Source organism: Vicugna pacos, chromosome 29, assembly GCF_048564905.1.
Source record: "Vicugna pacos chromosome 29, VicPac4, whole genome shotgun sequence".
Classification (NCBI taxonomy): domain Eukaryota; kingdom Metazoa; phylum Chordata; class Mammalia; order Artiodactyla; family Camelidae; genus Vicugna; species Vicugna pacos.
In genome coordinates this window covers 17668341-17676026 of record NC_133015.1, presented here as the reverse complement: position 1 = coordinate 17676026, position 7686 = coordinate 17668341, and the positions used below count along the sequence as shown (strand labels likewise).

Here is a 7686-nt window from a genome sequence, read left to right as displayed (position 1 = left end):
ATAAAATACTCCTTCACCTCCAAAAACTTTTGTTGGCCATGTTTTAAGCAATTGTTGTAGGTAATATTGAATATTAACAATACAGTGTATGCCTGAAAACTAGCACATTTAAAAAGTTACTTTTCCTTTAATAAACATTGGATTCTACATGGAAGTGAATTCTGAGAACAAGAGTTAGAGTCTTCTATTTATTTAGCGAATAGTTCACGATGGGTTAAGACTGAGCTTGCTTTGAGTGAAATTCATATCTTGAACCCCTACGGTACCACATATTCCTATGTGTAAATACTAAATTTAAAATAAACAATGATAGCACATGATTGTAAAGACAAAGAACAGAACTTCAGTCACTCTAATGCTGTCCTATGTGAACAATTTGGAGTTTTTTATTTTTGTTTAAAATTCAAAGTAATAAAACAGCTGCCAACCATGAGGTATAATCTTTTTGTTTAGTAAGTACAAAGAGTTCATTCATTAAATATTCAGCTGACCTTTGATATCTTTAGCTTTAAAATGTACTTTTTAAAATTGTTGTTTAAAACTAAAGAATTAATCATGAAAATAATGACCATTTACTAATTATCACATGAGTATTACTGAAAAAAACTTTGTTGTATAGAGGAGAGGAGGTTAAAAATAATGGTCTCCTCTGGTTGTCAAATATTTTAGGTTTATCAAAGTCACAAGCTTATAAGCAGCAGGGCACGTGTTCAAAGTCAGACTTATCTGACTCAGTCAAATCTGTCTAATGTTTTCTACCCCTACTCTAGGCTATTTAATTATTAGCATGCTTGCCCATTTTCTAAAGATAGTTTACCAGCTACTAGTGCGGTGTAATGGTTAAAACACCTACTACATAGCAAGTACAATGTCATGCTGAACATGGCATTCGCCTCCTCTCAACATAACCTCTAAGGTTCCAAGAAAACAGTAGCCAAATAAATAGTTGTTTAAGGCATAACGCTATGCAAACATCCATGCCAATTTTACTAAACACTAAAGGGAAAGGATGAGTAATTAATTGTTTTAGGGGAAACACCTTTAAATTTTAATTAAATTCTGTGTGTAATTTGGAAGCTTATCAGAAAATTGAGAAAGCTTAGATTTTGTCACCAAAACTTAGTTTCAGCTATTTAGCAAAATGATAAAAACTAGGACATCAAGAAACTTGAGTTAAATTCTGATTATATCATTTTGCATATGAATTTGGTATAACATAGTGACACAGTATGACTGGCAGCACTATGTCTCTTTTTCTTATAGAAAGAATGTATCTCTAATATAAGATGGGTACTTTAACATTTTCCTGGCTTTAAGTTATGGAATAGAGCACGTAAGGTTTATTGCCTTCTCTGTGAATGCAGACCATGTGGTCTACAACAATCAAAAGTATTTTAAAGAGTACACACAGAGGAAAAAAAAAAATTCAAGGAGCCTAAGCCTGTTTTTCTGGTCTGTGGACAGAGCTCCTTTTGGGTCGTGAATCCATCTTGAAGCATTTTGCTTCTCTCTTCTAATGAGAAGCCATATTTTATCAGACTGCCATTAAAGCTCTTTTCTAATTTGTTCACAAATTTTTCGAACTGGAAGGGCAGAACAGTGGCCCTATACACTTCCCTTCCGGTTTACATCTCCCTTTGGTAAGAACTGTCAGCAACAGGTAAATCCACTGACTGTGCCGTCACTTGGCCTAACCTGGTTTTCCCAAACGCCTAATGGCGTGATGTGGGAGGCTTTGCCGGGTGCCTTGCTAAACCCACTAATGCTACGTCTACTTACTTCTTTTTATCTGACTTGTTAGTAATTAAGTGTGATGGTAACCTTGCCCCCCAAAAATGAGGTTAACTATACCTGATTTGTTAGTAAGCCTGTTACAGCTTTCAGTGGTCACATCTTTCCTGTTTTAGGAAAAACATTATTTGATTGTTTTCAAATTTTGCTCAGGATTAACATTACCAATACATAGTTTGCAAATACAACAATAACCCCAATCACTGCCATTTTATTAAGTGACTACTCTTTGCCAAGCATTGTATTAAATGCTTTATTTATGTTATTTCATTCAATTTCTACTACAAGCCTATGAGGTAGATTTTAGCAGATGGAGAATGACGGCCGGGGTTGTTTAATTGCTTTTCCAGATCCTCATGGCTTATATAAGACAGCCAGTATCAACTTCACATCTGTCTAATTTGTATGCCCATGCTCATAACTACAGCTTTGATCACCTGATGATATCCTGTGCAAATCAATATCATTGCCCTTTCCAAATGTTTACTGTATTATCTGTTAACTGTCTCCCTTCTCTAGGAACCATGTCTTATTTCTCTTACCGCCAGTGCTTCGCACAGTACTTGTTACATAAGAAGGTTATCAATCAAGTTTTGTTAAATAAATGCATTAAAAATGTCTTTCTGTTATTAATGATATTCCCATGTCTGAAAATTAGGAGACTACTTGCCTTGTCCGATACCTTTCTTCCTTACCACAGGGATTACAGACAGTGGTGCAATTATCTCTCTGTTTCTGGCGGTCGGGGGTTCTCATACTATTCTCCCTCTCCAAGGATTAAAGAGAGTTTTTGTCTTAGCTCTTTCAATATGATGATCATCACCTGTGCAGAGAACACAAGGCAAAATGGAAAACGAGCCATTTCCTTTTCTTTAGGGCTATCAACGTTTTACCAAATGCCAGACATGAACTTATGCCTGCTCTATGCTTTGCCTCTAAAGATAAATTACTTCCCTTATTGCCTGTAACTTTTTCTTTATTAAATGGATGGCCATCTTTAAATTCATAATATGCTGTGGTAACCCATTTAAAACTGAGTCCTCCTAGGCCTGAAGTCTCATTCTTTTACTTACTTATGAAATCACATTAAAAAGTAATTTAACAATATCAGAATACTGGGAGAAGAATAAGTTAATAAATGTTCCCTAATACTTCAAGAATTTTGAATTATTGTATATAGCGATCTCAAAAAAGGAGAAAAAAGGCAAAAATGGTGGTTTTATTCTTTAAAATGGACAGATATTCTATTTTGGCTTTGGCTAACATCTACTAATTCTTCCCTCCCTGCCTATTCTGACTACACCCCCCCAAACACACACAAACACACACACACACACACACACACACACACACACACACACACACACACACACACACACACACACACACACACACACACACACACACTGGAATACATGCTCAGTGGGTTTGGTAGTTATCTCTTCCCAGCAAGGAATTCTGTTTTGGTCAATAATTTGTAATGGGCTTGACATTCAACTTACTGTGGTCCCTAACTTATTAGCCCCCAGAGAGGGAACCAGATGGTGGAAATCAAGATCTTCATGTATTCAAGGGTTAGCTACATCAAAAGACTGACTTTAGCAAATGCCAGAAACAACCTTGAACTCAGAAGGAGAGCCATTTGCTAAGATCCCCAGCTAAGAAGGAGTAAGGCTGGAGCATCTCCAAGTCATAGCGGAACCAGATAAAAGTCAGATGCAGGGTGCTGGGAGAAGTGAAATGGATAAAAGGGGTCAACTGTATGGTTATGAATGGAAACTAAATTTTGTGGTGAGCACACTGTAGTGTATACAGAAGTAGAAATACAATGTTATACACATGAAACTTTAAAAAAAACCCAGACATGAATCTGGGTTAAAGAGGATACTACATCATACAAGTGGAAAGAGATGTTTCTAGACAAGATCTGCCTCCTAATCTCATCAGGAAGGTTTGTCCATTTTTTATCTCCCTTTTGTCTATGCTACATATCTCATAAAGTGGTAGAAATTCATTGCCACTTTTAAGTGCTATTTATACAGCTATTCATTTCATTTAGTTAATTCAGTCATTAACTATCATTATTAGGAATATTACCAGATGTTAAAGGTGCAAAAATGAGTTAAGTCAATATATTCTCAGAGCAGCAAATGAACCAATCATGCCAATCAGTACACCTGTTCTCCATCATAACATAAAACAAAGCAATTAGTGGAGGCGGGGTATAGCTCAGTGGCAGAGTACATGCTTAGCATGCATGAGGTCCTGTGTTCAATCCCCAGTACTTCCATTAAAAAAACAACAACAAAAAGGCAACACAAAATACAGCAATTAGAAAGCTCTTGCTCTAAGTCAGCATTACAAGGTACAGGAAAAAGAATATATTATTATGTGGTATGCATGCTTATCAAAGTGCTTATAAATGTAGCATTAAGTATTAAAAGCATATGATGTATACATCTCAGGCCTTCCAAGATAGGATTACAAAAAGTCACCTGTATATCCCAGATCTTACCAAGATGTACTATTTGATACATCTAAATAAAGTCATACTTTTGATAATAAATTATTATGCACTGAGTGCTCACTCATGAAACTACTGCTCTTCAGTGTCATATTTGCTTTTCCCCTCTCTCTGCCTTTCTGTACACATACATACACACATTATTACTATTAATTTTTTGATAAAACCATTTGAGAATAAGTTACAGACATCATGACCCTTCACTTCTAAATACCTGGTTGTATCTCCTAAATACCTCCGAAAGACAAGACATTATCTTACATGACCACAATGCACTAATAAAATTCAGGAAATTTAATAGTGATATGTTACTACTATCCAACACACAGCCCTTATTCAAATTTTACCAATTATCCCGATAATTAAATGTCTTCTACGGCATTTACTTCTTGGATCAGGAGTCAATCCAGGATCCCACATTTCATTCAGTTGTCATGTCTCCTGTCTCCTTCACTCTGGAACGGCTTCTCAGCCTCCCTGTACCTTTCATGAAATTCACATTCTTGAGTAAGGGCTGGTTGTTCGTGGAATGTCCTTCAGTTAGGTTTCTCTCACTATTTTCCCAGGCTGTTTTTCAGAGTTTCCCAGGGCACTGCCTCATGTGTGATCTGGAGCCAGTCCTTCTGGTTCTTCTGTCTGGCTGGCTGACTTCCCTGCCCTCCACGTGGCTGCTGCTGCTGCTTCTGCACTTCAGGAGGAAGCCTGGTTATCTCCTGCTGACATCGCCTCTTAGATCCTCTCAGACCTCCAAGAAAGTGTGCTCTCGCTCCAAACCCTGGACGGGTACTCCTCAATTCCTCACAGCACACATGAGGCCAGGTTATAGCTTTTTTTTTTAAATTGAGGTATAGTCAGTTTACAATGTTGTGTCAGTTTCTGGTGTACAGAATATTAGTTCAGTCATACATATACACACATATATTCATTTTCATATTCTTTTTCACCATAGGTTACTACAAGGTATTGAATATAATTCCCTGTGCTATACAGTAGAAGCTTGTTGTTTATCTATATTATATATATATTAGTTAATATCTGCAAATCTCGAACTCCCAAGTTATCCCTTCCCACTCCCTTCCCCCCGGTAACCATAAGTTTGTGTCTGTGAGTTTGTCTCTGTTTTGTAAATAAGTTTATTTCTGTCCATTTTTTAGATTCTACATATCATATGGTATTTTTATTTATCTTTCTGGCTTAATTCACTTAATACGACAATCTTCAGGTCCATCCATGTTGCTGCAGATGGCATTATTTTATTCTTCTTTATGGCTGAGTAGTATTCCATTTCATATATTCCACATCTTTTTTTTATCTAGTCATCTGTTGATGGACAACTTGATCATGGTGTATAATCTTTTTTATGAGTTGTTGGATTCTGTCTGCTAATATTTTGTTGAGGATTTTTGCATCTATGTTCGTCAATGATATTGGCTATACTTTTCTTTTTTGGTAGTGTCTTTGTCTGGCTTTGGTATCAGGGTGATGGTGGCTTTGTACAATGAGTTTGGGAATATTCCCTCCTCTTCAATCTTTTGGAAGAGTTTGAGAAGGATCGGTATGAGTTCTTCTTTGTATATTTGATTTGGACTTTTGTTTGCAGGAGGTTTTTTATTGCTGACTCTGTTTCACTTCTAGTGATTGGTCTGTTCAAATGATCTATTTCTTCTTGATTCTGTTTTGGTGGATAGTTTGTTTCTAGAAACTTGTCCATTTCTTCTAAGTTGTCCAATGTATTGCCATATAGTTGTTCATAGTATTCTTTTATGATTTTTTCATATTTCAGTGGTATTGGTGTTCCAGGCTATAGCTTTTTAACAAAATTTCATTCAATGCTCGAGGGTAACACAGCATAACCCAGAGAATAATGTCAAACTGTTACCGAAAAGTTAATACTCTTAGAGCCCACAGGCTAAAACATGACCTCAGAGTCTTTAAATAAAGTGTTTCCTGCCTCCCCATGGAAGGGTCAGCTCACTCCACCACAAATGCTCCTATAATGTCCATGCTAGGGATTCCAGACCGAGCAATAAACCCAGGCATAGAGAGAGAAAAACATTGTCCTCAATGGCCTTACTTCTTGATTTAGGAGGACTGTCATCCCAGAATGAGTGATACTACAGAGAGCCAGCTCCTTACCTGGGAACCTCACTTTTAGGTACTGATCAGGCTTACCTTGCCCAGCAGGTCTCATCCTCCCAGACACATTTACTAAAGTTAGGCTGTCTAGTTTTATGTAACACCACATGTGGGCCACCAAGAATCCAGCCTGGAGGCACTGCCTCAAGCCAAATACAATCCCTTTACAGCCTTTTCTCCAGCATGTGGTGAAGAGTAGAATGGTCCTTCACACACCCTACTACAGCTGGGTTTTCATTACTGATCTCCCGTAAACAAATGCTTGGGCAAGAATCCATCAACACACCTCCCAGGAACAACCAGTAATTTTCAGACATAAGAAATTCTAAATGTAGATTGAGAAAAAAATTATAACTCTGCAGGAGCATAATTGAGCTTAAGATACACCCGATTTACATGACTAAATAGACTGTTCAAAGCATTTGCATTTGGGTTAGTTCATCGCATTTTGGCTTTCTTTAAGAAAAACAGTGAGTACTTACTTGCCCTTATATCTACAAAATTAAAAGGCCCATTGAAGATATGTTTACAAAAACTGATTTAGCAGTTTGGCCCCAAAGGTAAATTCCAGTCTACCCCGGAGGTTAAAACTGCTTATAACTTCAAGACTGGAAGGTTTTCTAGCCTCAACTATTTTTTTACTTTATTTAAGGCTCATTTTCAGCTACTTCAAATATGCCCTACCTTTCCGGCTTTGTCACCCAAAGTCCTCTCTCAACATCTTGTGCTCCTGACAAAAAAGAGCGTTTTGCTGATCTCGGATTCTACACTTTACTGCCTCACTTTCAGACTCTTGCTTTTGCGGACCTCCTCTCTTTAACATTCTCACCATCATACCAATCTCTCAAAATTTTACTTAGCCTTCAAAGATCTCCTCTAATGCCACCTCTCAACCTTCTCAACTGGATGTAATCAATCTTTCCTCTTAAAATCCCATAGCACAATATTGTTACCTTTTCCTTTCTTACAGCAGTATGTTCTACCTTATGTTGAAGTTATTGGGTGCATGTCTTATCTGTCCAATTTGGCATTCTCAAGGCCAGTAACAGAACCTTACTCACCCTGGTATGTCTCCCATCATCTGTCAATGGTACCTTGTTAATAGCAGGCATTCAAAATATTTATACAGTTGAACTGAACTAAAACCTAGTGCATACAATATCTCCCAGGAAATTCATAGCTCTGAACTAAATTACATCACACGGCAAATCTGAAAATATTAGTTCAAGGATGAG

At 37.1% G+C, this 7686-nt stretch overlaps 1 long non-coding RNA gene across 1 annotated transcript in view; it reads right to left on the bottom strand.

Moving 5' to 3' along the window:
• Positions 1–2532: 2532 nt before the first annotated feature.
• LOC140690255 (uncharacterized) overlaps positions 2533–7686 on the bottom strand; it is a 45596-nt gene continuing 40442 nt past the window's right edge. The window contains exon 4 of the long non-coding RNA XR_012065462.1: positions 2533–2614. This is a non-coding gene — a long non-coding RNA (uncharacterized lncRNA). The remainder of the gene's footprint in view (positions 2615–7686) is intronic.